Source organism: Hypanus sabinus, chromosome 25 (genome assembly GCF_030144855.1).
Source record: "Hypanus sabinus isolate sHypSab1 chromosome 25, sHypSab1.hap1, whole genome shotgun sequence".
Classification (NCBI taxonomy): Eukaryota; Metazoa; Chordata; class Chondrichthyes; order Myliobatiformes; family Dasyatidae; genus Hypanus; species Hypanus sabinus.
This window is the reverse complement of record NC_082730.1, coordinates 18,830,092-18,845,724: the sequence shown is the minus strand read 5'-3', so window position 1 is coordinate 18,845,724 and position 15,633 is coordinate 18,830,092. Positions and strand designations below refer to the sequence as shown.

Here is a 15,633-nt window from a genome sequence, read left to right as displayed (position 1 = left end):
TCCACAGATGGTGCCTGAACCGACCCGCTGATTTCCTTCAGAATTTTGTGTGATTTGCTCTGGATTTTCAGCATCTGCAGAATCTCCTGTTTATGGCTACAACATGTAGACAGCAGAAAGGGAAAAATATAAAATACTGTTTACTGTTGCAAAATTTGCATGCACATATAAATTTTAGGAATTTTCTATAAAATATTTAATGTTGTATAAATTGAATATTTAATTTTAATCTATAACTCTGATCCAAAGTTGAGAATATCATCATCGAGCCAATCATACAGCTGTTAAAGCTACTGCCATTTGCACTAAATTAACAAACCATATTTTACGAGTTCAAAGCCTTTACTATCTACCCTCTCCTTTGGGCATTCAACTTATTGCCATTTGCCTGGAACCCGCCCCATTACAGTGACTCCGTCCTGTCCCAATACTCCTGCCAATCTCTTGTGAAAATAAAACTCTCTTCCCAACATCAGCTGATCAGTTAATTCTCCTGACTCTCAGCCTTTATGCATTATTATCCTCAGGCCCTACTTTATAACTTAACTTTTAAAAATCCGTTCAACACAATCTCCTCCTTGTTTCTATTGATGTTGCTGATGTAGGTAAAAATAAACCATGACAATTGGGTATTACCCCCTTGAGTTCCAAATCACTTTCCACATGCCTCATGATAGTCTCCAGACACTGCATATCCTTTGTGGAAGCTTGTTTGTGTCTACAGAAGACTCTGACTATCTCCTTAATTTAGAATCTCTAAGTTATTGCCTGAACTTCCATGCAAATGCAACACCAGTATTTAAGAAAGCACATTTTTACAGACCAGTTAGAACATAGAAAACATACAGCACAATACAGGCCCTTCGGCCAACAAAGCTGTGCTGATCATGTCCCTACCTTAGAAATGTCTAGGCTTACCCATAGCCCTCTATCTTTCTAAGCTCCATGAAGCCATCCAGGAGTCTCTTAAAAGACCCTATTGTTTCCGTCTCCACCACCCATTCCACGCACTCACTGCGTAAAAAAACTTACCCCTGACATCTCCTCTATACCTGCTTCCAAGAACCTTAAAACAATACCCTCTCATGCTAGCCATTTCAGCCCTGGGGAAAAGCCTCTGACTATCCACACGATCAATGCCTCTCATTGTAGTCAAACATCAATGAATAAGAAAGACACCCATTCAACCATGCAGGCTGTCAAAATCAATTGCTGAGGATCTAGTAACAGAGCACTAGGAAAATAATACTCTTCAGCCGATAAAGCATGATCTATGGAAGGCATATTCAGGATTCAAGATACAAGATTGTTTACTCTCATTCTTCAGTCCATAAGTTTACAGCAAAACAAAATGATTGTTACTCCAGATCCAATACAGCATTTAAAAAAAACCTCAATAAGCATAAAAGACACAATAAATATAAGTATAAAAATAATCCTATAAAACGCAATGTTGAGTGTAACCATATAGATGTATATGCAGTATATATAGACTGGTTATATGTACATAAAGAGACTCTAGGTGCAAGAATATCTGTACATAAGATGACTCTGACAGGAAATGATAAAGCAACAAAGTGACTCAAAGTTCAAAAGAAATTTATTATCGAAGTATGTATATGTCACCATAGGAAATCTATGGCCAGAGGAAATCTTAACAACCCCCTGATATATATATATACACACACACACACACACACACACACACACACACACACACACACACACACACCCCCACACACACACACACACACACACACACACACACACACCCCCCACACACACACACACACACACACACACACACACACACACACACACACACACCCCCCCCACACACACACACACACACACCACCCCCCCCCACCCCCCCCACCCCCTACCTTCTGCTCACAATCTTTCTAAGTAACTTGATTGCAGGAATCGAGTGTCACTCATCCAAGTTTGCTGACGATAGTGTTGGGTACATTGTGAGTGGTCAGGAGGACACAGAGATCAAAGGGATATTGAGAGACTAGGTAGAAGCAGGACATATGAAAACACAAGACACTGACAGTGTCAGTATGGGTATGAGGTGTACAGTTTAAGCATGAAGTGGCAGTGCGTGGGGGATGCTGAGGGGCTGTGGAGAGGAGTGGCCGATATGGATGTAATGATGGTGAGTGGTGGGTTGTGTTACTGGGTAGATGTGTTGATCAGCCTGACACTTGAAGGAAGTGACTGCGTTTGAGTTTAGCGATCCTATTTAATCTGTTTATAGATTTTTTTTTTACAAGTTGTAGAAGATTCAGAAAAACCAGGAGGTGTGGTACATTTGGACTTCCGTAAGGTACTCGAGAAGAGTTTACTATACAAAAAGAAAACACATGGGAATCAGGTTAATATACTGATGTGGTGAGGGAGGATTGAAAACAGAAACAGGAACAATAGTCCTGCCCAAAGGTCTTGGCCTGAAACGTCGACTGTACTTTTTCCATAAACGCTGCCTGGCCTGGTGAGTTCCTCCACTATTTTGTGTGTGTTGATTGGATTTCAAACAGGAAACAGGAATATTGTGGTGGTTATAACAGGAATAATATGATGGTTTTGTAAAAGGAATAATATGGTGGTTTTGTAACAGGAATAATATGGTGGTTTTCACCACACAGTAACTATCAGTCAGTGGTGCCTACACCCTAGACTTTTTTTTATATGGTTTCAGATGGTATGGACTTCACAGAGCCCTGATCTCAACATCATTGAGGCTGTCTGGGATTACCTGGAGAGAGAGAAGTGAGACAGCCAAAGTCTGCAGAAGAAGCGTGAACTCTGTGAAGCCATCAAGGGTACCAAGAGGCAATATCGAGCCAAGTTGGAAGCTCAGGCTAACCAGAGGGATACCAGTAGACTATAGCAGGGTCTAAATGAGATCACTGGGCACAAAGAAAAGGCTGGGAATATCAATAACAGTAGCGCTTCTCTTCCTGATGAACTTAACGTATTCGACGCAAGATTCGAACAGAAGAGGAGCGTCCCACCCCCTCCGGATGAACCGGACCTGGTGGCATCAAGATTCATCGTCACCGAGGAAGACGTTAGAAGAGCCTTCCTGAAGATAAATCCAAGGAAGGCGATGGGCTCAGATGGCATCCCAGGACGGGTTCTCCGGGCCTGTGCAAGCGAGCTAGCTGGAGTGTTTGCTGGCATCTTCAACTGCTCCCTGCTTCAGTCTAAGATCCCCTCGTGTTTTAAGAAGGCAACGATAATCCCAGTGCCGAAGAAAAGCAAGGTGGCATGCCTGAATGACTATCGACCTGTGGCTCTAACATCAATTGCTATGAAGTGCTTTGAGCGATTGGTTATGGCACACATCAACCATAACCTACCGGTTAACCTTGACGCTTTGCAATTCGCCTACCAGAGCAACAGGTCAATGGCAGACGTCATCTCTCTGGCACTACATTCCTCCTTAGAACATCTGGAGAATAAAGACGCATATGTAAGGCTCCTTTTCATCGACTACAGCTCTGCCTTTAATGCCATCATTCCAAATAAACTGATTCCTAAGCTCCGGAACCTGGGTCTTAGCACTCAGATCTGCAGCTGGATCTTCAACTTCCTCACAGACAGGACCCAGGCTATAAAAATAGGGGACAAGCTCTCCTCTACAATCACTCTGAGCACCAGTGCCCCACAAGGCTGTGTACTCAGCCCTCTACTGTACTCACTGTACACCCATGATTGTGTAGCCAAGTTTCCATCGAACTCAATATATAAGTTTGCTGATGACACCACAATTGTAGGCTGTATCTTGGGTAATGATGAGTCTGAGTACAGAGAGGAAATTAAGAACCTGGTGGCATGGTGCAAAGACAATAACCTATCCCTCAACATCAGCAAGACGAAGGAATTGGTTGTTGACTTCAGAAGGAGAAGCGGACCGCACGACCTCATCTACATCACAGGAGATTAGTGTGCAAACTTAAAGCTCATGGTATTGATGTGGATAGAGAGTTGGTTGGCAGATAGGAAGCAAAGAGTGGGAGTAAACGGGACCTTTTCAGAATGGCAGGCAGTGACTAATGGGATACCGCAAGGCTCAGTGCTGGGACCCCAGTTGTTTACAATATATATTAATGATTTAGACGAGGGAATTAAATGCAGCATCTCCAAGTTTGCGGATGACACGAAGCTTGGCGGCAGTGTTAGCTGTGAGGAGGATGCTAAGAGGATGCAGGGTGACTTGGATAGATTAGGCGAGTGGGCAAATTCACGGCAGATGCAAGTTAATGTGGATAAATGTGAGGTTATCCATTTTGGTTGCAAGAACAGGAAAACAGATTATTATCTGAACGGTGGCCAATTAGGAAAAGGGGAGATGCAATGAGACCTGGGTGTCATTGTACACCAGTCATTGAAGGTGGGCATGCAGGTACAGCAGGCGGTGAAAAAGGCAAATGGTATGTTGGCATTCATAGCAAAAGGATTTGAGTACAGGAGCAGGGAGGTTCTACTGCAGTTGAACAAGGCCTTGGTGAGACCGCACCTGGAATATTGTGTGCAGTTTTGGTCCTCTAATCTGAGGAAATACATTCTTGCCATAGAGGGAGTACAGAGAAGGTTCACCAGTTTGATTCCTGGGATGGTAGGACTTTCATATGAAGAACGACTGGATCGACTAGGCTTATACTCACTGGAATTTATTAGACTGAGGGGGGGATCTTATTGAAACATAGAAAATTCTAAAGGGATTGGACAGGCTAGATGCAGGAAGATTGTTTCTGATGTTGGGGAAGTCCAGAACGAGGGGTCACAGTTAAAGGATAAAGGGAAAGCCTTTTAGGACCGAGATGAGGAAAATCTTCTTCACACAGAGAGTGGTGAATCTGTGGAATTCTCTGCCACAGGGAACAGTTGAGGCCGGTTCATTGGCTATATTTAAGAGGAAGTTAGATATGGCCCTTGTGGCTAAAGGGATCAGGGGGTATGGAGAGAAAGCAGGTACAGGGTTCTGAGTTGGATGATCAGCCATGATCATACTGAATGGCGGTGCAGGCTCGAAGGGCCAAATGGCCTACACCTGCACCTATTTTCTATGTTTCTATGTTTCTACATCGGTGGTGTGCAGGTGGAACAGGTCAAAAACTTTTAAGTTCCTCAGGGTGAATATCACAAATGACCTGACTTGGTCTAACCAAGCAGAATCCACTGCCAAGAAGGCCCACCAGTGCCTTTACTTCATGAGAAAGCTGAAGAAATTTGGCCTGTCCCCTAAAACCCTCACTAATTTTTATAGATGCACTGTAGAAAGCATTCTTCTAGGGTGCATCACAACCTGGTATGGAAGTTGTCCTGTCCAAGACCGGACGAAGCTGCAGAAGATTGTGAACATAGCCCAGCACATCACACAAACCAATCTTCCATCCTTGGATTCACTTTACACCGCACGCTGTTGGAGCAGTGCTGCCAGAATAATCAAAGACACAACCCACCCAGCCAACACACTTTTTGTCCCTCTTCCCTGCAGGAGAAGGTTCAGGAGCTTGAAGACTCATATGGCCAGATTTGGGAACAGGTTCTTTCCAACTGTGATAAGACTGTTCAACGGTTCCTGACCCGGATCTGGGCCGTACCTTCCAAATATCCAGATCTGACTTGCACTACCTTACTTTCCCTTTTCTATTTTCTAATTATGATTGATAATTTAAATTTTTATTATATTTACTTCGATTTGTACTTCAGGGAGCGCAAAGCGCAGAATCAAATATCGCTGTGATGATTGTACGCTCTAGTATCAATTGTTTGGTGACAATAAAGTTCTCCAATATGCTTGAAACAACCTACCAGCTGATTTTCATATAGAACTGCAAAACAGCATACTTAAGAGAAATAATACAGTTTTAAAAGCAAAGGGTGGTCACACTAAATACTGATTTGATTTAGTTTTTTAACTGTTTACTGCTCTTTATAGTTTTTTTGATATTTTGAAACTTTTTGAAAGTATCTTCACCCTACCTTTTTTTAACATCTGCCTACGATCTTTGGACACAGAACTCAGAAGAAGTGACGCAACAGACTTTTAACATCCTAAATCAGTGAGTTGTTTGTTATGCCTCTCCTCTCACTGTGAATCAAGGACACCTCTTTTTCCTTTATTAGGGAGAGAGAGAGCCCGTGATATGTCTAATTACCGGGTTATCGAGTAGTCTTTGGGGCACTGCAAGTTTGTGTCTTTACTGATGTTTTGCTGCACGCTTGAGTGTTCGGTGGGGTCCCCAACGCTATTTCACTGCGGGGGAGGGGGGTCATTGCTTGCTGCTGCTTATGCGTGGGAGTGGGGAGCTGGAGGTCTTTGGGGTTCTATCATTTAACTGTTGTTCATTCTTTGGAGCACTCCTCTGTTTTTGTGGATGTTTATGAAGAAAAAGAATTTCAGGATGTATATTGTATACATTTCTCTGACATTAAATGTTCCTTTGAAACCTTTGAGAAAAATCACAACAGATATTTGGATTTTATAGGATACGAAGAAAAATGCTGAGGTAAAAGACATGATTTTACTGACTGGTGGAGCAGATTTAAGGGGCTGGATGTCTAATATCTTCTGCTATGTCTTGTGTTCCTCTGTACTATCACAGTTCTCATTTCCTCTTTATCCCACACCCTCACGGTGAATAGGCAGCCTTTTAGGACACAAATCTTGCTGCTTTTGTCCTCAAGAAAGAAACTTTCCTCACAACAAGCACTTTCTGAAATTGGCAAAATATTCTGCTCTACCTCTCCTCAGACCATGCTACTTCCACATCTCTCCCTGAACCTTTGCTTTCCTCTGGAGTGTGACTGTGTACTGAACAAGTCTATCTGGAAATTCCCCCTCTCCCTCACTACACATGGATTAAAGTTTCATTGACCTTGAGCAGATCACTGAAATCCTGCTGATCCAGAACAATGTTGTAGATCACTAATTCCAACAGAGTGCATTCTCAGTACATAGCCTGCTTTGGCATGACATGTTGTATTTTTAACTGAAAGATGTTGTCTATCTTAGTGCATCGATATGGTACAGCCATAAGACCATAAACATAAGTGCAGAATTAGGCCTCTTGGCCCATCGAGACTGCTCTGCCATTCCATCATGGTTGATTTATTTTCCCTCTCAATCCCACTCTCCTGCCTTCTCTCCATAACCTTTGACACTCTTACTAATCAAAAACTTATCAACCTCCTCTTTAGATACACACAATGACTTGGCCTCCACAACCATCTGTGGCAATTAATTCACTACCCCCGGCAAAGTAATTCCTGCCCACCTCTGTTCTAAAGGGTCGACCTTGTATGTACTAAAACTTCCCTAATCATAAAATTGGTAATTTCATTTTGCTATCATATTCAAGCAATTTGCATGTTTAACCAGTGAACGTGACATTGGACTATCAATGGCAGGTGTGACAGAAGCAGAGGAGGTTAGGGATAAGATCAACATTTCCACTTCACTAGTTTCTTTATTTCTGATTTATCTGAATATCTTCTGTACTATTTCATTCTTTACGTGGACAAATTGCCAAGTGCCAGTCCCATAACCGGGGAGAAATTGGAATGAGCCCCTAATATGGAAACACCAATGCCGAAGAATGGAGAAGGCTACAGAAAGTGGTGGACACTGCCCAGTCCATCACAGGTAAAGCCCTCTCCACCACTGTGTACATTTACATGGGGCACTGCCACAACAAAGCTGCACCCACCAAAGACCCTCACCATCCAGACCATGCCCTCTTCTCACTACTACATTAGGACCCACACAGCCTGGTTCAGGAACAGTTATTACCTTCAAACATCAAGCTCCAGAACCAGCATGGACAACTTCATTCACCATGGCTCTGAACTGAACCTATCAACTCCAGACTCACTTTCAAAGATTCTTTTCAACTCCTGTTCACAGGATTACTTCTATTTGTACAAATTGTCATCTGTTGCACAATAGCTGCCTGTCAGTCTTTGTATGCAGTTGTTTCATGAAATCCTACTGTTTTTCCTTTTTCCCTGCAAATGCCTGCAAGAAAATGAATCTCAAGGTAGTATATGGTAAAATATACATTATTTGATAATAAATTTACTTTGAAATTTGAACCTGTTTTCAGAAAGACTGTGAATATGAAATAACTAATATGCAGTCAGATTGCCAAACCATCCTCAATCTACAGACTACCCCATTGTAATATTTTACTATTACTGTCCCTGAAATAACAAGAATGAACAAATCTCCTGTCCACTTGTCATCAATCTCATCAGTTTCCTCTTATAAGACCGTAAGATATAAGAGCAGAATTAGACCATTCAGCCCACCAAGTCTGTTCTGCCATCATGGCTGATTTATTAGCACCATCAACCCCATTGCCCTATCTTCTCCCCGTAACCTTTGACACACATACTAATCAAGAACCTATCAACCTCCAACTTAAATATACCAATCGCATGGCTGCACCCTTACTAATCAAGAACCTATCACCCTCCACTTTAAATATGCTCAATGACTTGGCCTCCACAGCTGCCTGTGGCAATGAATTCCACAGATTCGCCACTCTCTGGATTAAAAAAAACCCTCATCTTTGTTATAAAATTATGGTGTAACCTTAACAAAGCAAAATATTCAGGTGCTTCACAGAAATAAAAACAAATAACAATTGTGCTAGGCCAGAGGGGATAGATCCTGCCATAGTTGGAATAAGAGAGGCAGGGAGTCCGGGGAGGAAGAGGGTTTTCCATAATTTAGGACTTTACAGCTGAAGACAGACTGCTAAGGGTGAAAACTCCAGAGGACCAGAGTAGAAGAATGCAGATACGTTGCACTGTCATAGGACAGGAAGAGACACGTAGATGAGGAATGGGGCATTTTAGAGATGAACAAAATCTTCAAAATCAGTTTACTGTAATAACAAGGAAATCAGAGTAGATTAAGGAGGATGGGGTCGTCAGGCAAATGAGACTCCAAGGTTGGGACACAGACTGCAGCGATTTGGATGAACCCAAAATTCAGTTACGTAGCGGATGGGAGGTCGGTCAGGAGTGTAGGAGGATAGTCAGATCTCGAGGTAGCCCAGCCTAGGAACAGGATTTTCGAGCCTAAGAAGTAAAGGCCTGGATATCTGATCCAATAGACAGCAGGTGCAGGAGTAGGTCATTCGGCCCTTCTAGCCAGCATTCCCATTCACTGTGATCATGGCTGATCATACACAATCAGTACCCCGTTCTTGCCCTCTCCCCATATCCCTTGACCCCACTATCTATAAGAGCTCTATCTAACTCTCTCTTGAATGCATCCAGAGACTTGGCCTCCACTGCCTTCTGGGGCAGAGCATTCCACATAGCCACCACTCTCTGGGTGAAAACGTTTTTCCGCATCTCTGTTCTAAATGGCCTATCCCTTATTCTTTAACTGTGGCCTCTAGTTCTGGACTCACCCTTCAGTGGGAACATGCTTCCTGCCTCCAGTGTGTCCAATCCCTTAATAACCTTATATGTCTCAATAAGATCCTTCTAAATTCCAGTGTATACAAGCCCAGTCGCTCCAATCTTTCAACATTCGGGAATTCACCTAGTGCACCTAGGCTGCACTCCCTCAATAGCAAGAACGTCCTTCCTCAAATTTGGAGACCAAAACTGCACACAATACTCCAGGTGGGGTCTCACCAGGGCCCTGTATAGCTGCAGAATGATCTCTTTACTCCTATACTCAATTCCTCGTTATAAAAGCCAGCATGCCATTAGCTTTCTAGATCTCTAGATTCACATCTCACCTTGGGGAATCAAACGTGACATCGGGCTCAAAATGACAGCCTGACCACAAATAAGAGAACATCTGCAGATGCTGGAAATTAAATAATACACACAAAGTCCCGATGAAGGGTTTCGGCCCGAAACGTCGACTGTTTACTATTTTCCATCGATGTTGCGTGGCCTGCTGAGTTCCTCCAGCATTTTGTGCGTGTTCACGGACAGCCAGGTTTTGTTTCAATGTAGGACGAAGTCACTCCTCCTCACTGAACCGGCTTTAAACTGATAGCTCAGGGTCCATTCGCGCGCATGCGAGACATTAATTAATCATAGCGTACAAGGAATTGATTGGAAATCAGACCAGCAGTTAAAGGGCATCTACTGAGATGTGCAATTTCCTGCATTTTTCAGTTTGGGGCTGACAGCTAAACATCACCCGGTTTGATTGTGCAGTGCGGACGGTGCTGAAGCGGAATTGACTCGCTCAACTCAAACCGAGGTCACCGCAATTTATGAAGAGGCAGGCCGCGAACTTCCCCGCACCTCTCGTCGAACTGAGCGCTCGATCGCCGGCAAAACGCCTTTCAGAATAAAAGCAACGGGATGGAGAAAGTGCGGAGCATTTCCTGCCCGGCTGCCAACTATGCAGAGCGCCTCGTTAAACTGCACCAAATCGATAGCAAATAGATTCCGCTCCCTCGGAATAAAAAAAAAACACCCAACGACGACCCGGTGAATAACTGAATGAATAATGAGTAACGTGAGCCAGCCCCTGTGCACCGCGGGCGTCTCTCGCGTGGCTTGAGTTACAGTTTACTTGGATGGCCAGGAACGGCTGGGTTGGACAGGGAGGAAAGGTCTCACAAAGCCCACAGAACTTACAAAGACCACCATCACCCCCTCCCCCCCGGGTGCCTTTCAGGTGAGCGCAGGGCACGTGATAGGGATGGGGGATTGACGCCCTTCCCCGTGGGATGGGGGGGGGGGATTGATCACAATCTCACTAGATGACCCCATAAATCATCTTGCCAATGGAGATCTATATCCTGGCAGGCACTGAAGATTGTGCAGCTCCCTTAAGGAGTTCTCGTCCTCACCTAACCCCCTGTCCCCACGGCCCTGGAAGAGAGACCCACGGGCGCAAATTTACTCCCTGCCAGAGGGCCGCTTCCGCAGCTTAGGATCCTTTGAAAGGGGGTCTACAATCCACAGCGGGTTGGTCATCGCCCTAGATAAACCGCTCGTGTATCAGATGGGGTTCTTAACCGCGAAGAAGGGCCCACGTCAAAAGGACATCCACACCACACCCCCACGTAAGGAAACTCTCTAATCTTACATGAATGGGGTTTTATTTAAGAATCCAGGAGGCCCAAGGTCCCCCACCTTTGCACATCTTTTCAAGGTCTCCAACTGCTTGAGAAAGGGACGGGGCGAGAGCATCCTTTGCACCTGCAACGCCATCCACAGAGGTGCCATGGATTCCTGGTGAGGTGGGCTCCCCCATTCTTACAATGCTCACTGTATTTCCTATGTGTGACACCCAGTGCCGGTGTCCCCGTCTCCACTCCCGAGCTCCGCGATCGCTCCGGGCGGGTACCGCAGCTTGCGCAGCGACCAAGTTTACCAGCGCTCCGCCCGGCCGGCCGCAGTTCCCGAGCCAGGCTCCCTTTCCCCACCAGTCCGCAGCTCCTTCTCTTACCCGTCCTCCTTGCTTCTTCTGCCTGCCTTTGGTATGGATCTGTCCTCCCGCTCCTCCTCGCTCTATTTCAGGCGCATTTCACCGGGGCCGCCGCATTACTGCAAAGGAAAACACACACACACACACACACACTCACACACATACCCACTCACTCACATCAGCAGCGTACGCGCGCGCTCCCGCCGTGGACCGGGCGCGCCCTCCACCGCTGGCGGAGATGGAGGGGAAGCGCTTCCCCGCGCGCTCCCGTCGCCACCGGAGCTGCTTCCACCCGATGTCTTGGTGATTTCCGGGGTGCAGAGCTGTCAGCCGCATCTTCAGGTACCTGCTTTCAGCGACGCAAGAAGTCCCCGGTGCGCTCTGTCCCGCGGCACCTGACACCCGCCCCAAGGTCAAAGCAGCTCCTGGGGTTACTGGCACCTCGCAGTTTGACATGACCCCTGGGAGAATAATGGAGATTCAGCAGAGAAACAGGCCACGGAGCCTACGCAGGCCTTAGCCTTGTTAAGGACCGTTCCCATCCGTCCTACAATCTCTTTGACCCCCCTCATCATCAGAAGGTACGGTAGCATTAGGGCAAGGACTATAAAGGTGTGAATCAGTTTCTTCCCGCAGGCTGTGAGACGACTGAACACCCTGCCACCAGCCAGGTCTCATCGCTGATGAAGTGCCATTAATGTTATACTGTTTTCTTTGTAACATGTCTTGTAAATGCACTTTATGCTAAATGTCAATCTTCTGAAATCTATTTTATTATTTGTTAAATATTTGTGTTTTGTGTGTGCACCTTGGTCCAGAGGAATGTTGTTTTGTTTGGCAGTACACATGTATACAGTTGAGTGAAAAGAAAATTGAACTTGACTATTACTCCTAGACTTCCCACCTTTCTTCAGCAGTCCCTGCCCCCCCCCCCCCCATTCCACTGCTCAGCAAACACTAGGGGTACCTTGCAGTGGCCAGTTAACCTGCTGAACCTCCATTATGAGATGTGGAAGGAAACTGGAATACCCAGAGGAGACTAATATGGTTGACGGGGACCTGCAAATTTTGCAGAGATAGTACCTGAAGTCAGGATTGAACTGGGGACTCTGGTGTTGGAAGTTGAGCCACTCTCCCACCCTATAACTATAGAGTATTCTTTCAAATATACTAATAGCTGTAACATAGGAAAGATGGCTGAGGAGACCAACATGGTCACAGGGAGGATGTGCAAACTTCACCAGACAGCAACTGAGTTCAGAAGTGTATGTTACAAAAGTTATCAATTAAACAATGCACAACAAATGAAAATACTATTTCAGACCTGCCTAGACTAACTATGCTGTTTAGTAGGGTTAATGTACTGATCTGAAATACAGTGGAATAAATTAGCTAGTAGAGTGACTGCGTCACAAGTCCAGAGACCCAGATTCAACTGGAGTGCTCTGCCTAGACTTGGTATGTCATCAAAGACTCTCAAATTTCTACATATTTACCATGGAGAGCATTCTAAATGGTTTGCATGACCATCTGGTATGGAGGAACCACTGCACAGGATCGAAAAAAGTTGCAGAGGGTTGTAAACAGCCTGCTTTATCATGGTCACTACCCTCCCCCGTGTACTGGACATCTTTAAAAGGCAATGCCTCAAGACGGCATCATGAAGGACCCCTATCCTATCTTCTCATTGCTACCATCAAGGAGGTGCCTGAAGATACACACTCAATGTTTTCTTCCCCTCCACTATCAGATTTTTGATTTTTTACTGTTTTTATTTACGTATTGCAATGTACTGCTGCCGTAAAACAACAAATTTCATGACATACATTATGCCAGAGATACTAAACCTGAAACTAATTCTGAAAGTGTTCACTCAATTGCATTTGGATTCTTCAGTAAGAATCCTCATTGTGCACACCAAATACAACACACTAAATTGGAACAAGTGTGCCTGAGCCTGTGCTTTGTCCAGGAAGTGTTGGGTCCATGGACAGTGGGAAGAGGAGAACTAAAGGGGTAGGTGCTGCAACTCCAGCCATTGCAATGGAAAATGCTTTGAGAAGGGGAGTAGCTGGTGGATATGAATTGGTGAGCCAGAGAAATGCTGAAAGCAGAGGGGAAGAGAAATTGTGTCTGGCATTCAAATCCCTTTCGAAGTGCCAGAACTTTCCACAGCAGTATCTTCAATTTTCACAGAAATTATGGAGAATAATTGGTTAAATTTGGAAGCAGTTAAACTGGAATGGTGAAGATGAGTTTAAAGTAAATTTATTATCAAACTACATATACAGTATGTCACCTTAAGATTAATTTTCTTGCTGGCATTTACAGGAAAATAAAGAAATGCAATGGAATTTATAAAGAACTATAAATAACAAAGCCTGACAGCCAATGTGCAAATTATACAAATGATTAAAAAAAAGAAACAAGTAAAAAATAATTAATAAATAATCTTGAGAACATGAGTTGTAGAGTCCTTGAAAGTGAGTCTATAGGTTGTGGAATCAGTTCAACATTGAGGTGAGTGGAGTTATCCGCACTGATTCAGGAGTCTGACGGGTGTATGGTAACAACTGTTCACAATGAAGGAAAGTCTATCCATGTTCTAGCTGGGAGGAGATGGGGTGAGAACAGAAGTACAGAGAGCAGGGAAGTCAACTATGGCAGAGGGAAGGCGACACATACTGGAAATTGTCTTAAAGGACATCCAGGGCAACATTTCAGTGAAAGGAATTAGAAGAGTCATCAGGTCTGCACTGTACCTTCTCTATTTGTACTCCTTCTCTGCCCCCCCCCCCCCACCTTTGCTGCTGCCATCAGAAAGAAGGTACAGGAGCCTCAGGATTCACACTACCAGTTCAGGTACAGTTACTACCCTTCAACTATCAGTCTCTTGAACCAAAGAGGATAGCTTCAGTCAACCCACTTGCTCCATCACTGAGATGTTCCCACAACCTGTAGACTCATTTTCAAGGACTTTTCAACTCACATTATCAATATTTATTGCTTATTCATTATTATTGTTATCTCTTTTTATATTAGCACAGTTTGTTATCTTTTGCACACTGGTTGAATGTCCGAGTTGGTGCAGTCTTTCACTGATTCTGTTATGGTTATTATTCTATTATGGATTTTCTGAGTATGCCCAGAAGAAAATGAATCTTAGTGTTCTATATGGTGACATCAATGTACTTTGATAATAAATTTACTTTGAACCTTCTTATTCCAGCTTTTGCCTCCTTCCTTTCCAGTCCTGATGAAGTGCCTCAACCTGAAACATCGACTGCTTATTCCTCTCATAGGTGCTGCCTGGCTTGTTGAGTTCCTCCAGCATTTTGTATGTGTTGTTCTTGATTTCCAGCATCTGCAGAATCTTCTGTGTTTACGGTTCTCTGTTTCCCCTCTTTTGCAAGGAATTTGGTTCCACAGACACAAACTGTTCCAGTATTTCACTCAAACGCTTAAGATTGCCTTGAATACCCCTAGAACAGTTGACATATGGGAATTGTAACTATATGTGCTGTGAGCTGTTGGTACTGTGTTTTGCGCCTTGGCTCCTGAGAAACACTGTTTCTTTTGGCTGTATTCATGTAAGCTTGAATGACAATTAAACCTGAACTTGTTACCAACTCCACTTTACCCTACAACAATGCTGAATAATAACAAAAAAACTGCAGATGACGGATAACTGAGGTAAAATTTGAAAAAGCTGGAAATTTTCTCCAAGTCAGGCAGCATCTGTAGAAGGAGAACACAGTTCTCACAGAGAGACGGGTTCATATGTGGAATGAGCTGCAAAACAAAGTGGTGAAGGCTGGTAGAATAGCAACATCCAAAAGCCATTTGATAAGTACATAGACAGGAGGGGTTTAGAGTGATATGGTCCAAATGCAGGCAATAGTTTGGTGGGCACAATGGATGATCTGTTTTTGTGCTATCGTAGAATGTTGTAATGCCATGATTTGGTGCAATAGTGTGATAATTCCATGGTTGGGAAAACATAATTATTGTTTCAGGTTCAAAACTTACAACCATGGGTCTGCAGGCGGGCTGAGAACAGGGTCAGCAATCTATGCACACTCCTGCCCATTAGTGTTTCATTGTGATTGTATTTAACTCCCTTCCACTCATTTCAGGTTTGCCGAATCTTGACCTAAAGCATAGGAATGTCAATGTTCCTTGTCTACCCTTGTCCTTGTTCCATG

The 15,633-nt window shown here is 44.2% G+C and overlaps 1 protein-coding gene across 1 annotated transcript in view; it reads right to left on the bottom strand.

The window, feature by feature from the left end:
* Positions 1-11,589, bottom strand: part of LOC132381067 (neurofascin-like) — a 275,421-nt gene extending 263,832 nt beyond the window's left edge. The window contains exon 1 of the mRNA XM_059950244.1: positions 11,450-11,589. The gene's annotated coding sequence lies outside the window, so the exon portion shown is untranslated. The remainder of the gene's footprint in view (positions 1-11,449) is intronic.
* Between the last annotated feature and the right edge of the window lie 4,044 nt (positions 11,590-15,633).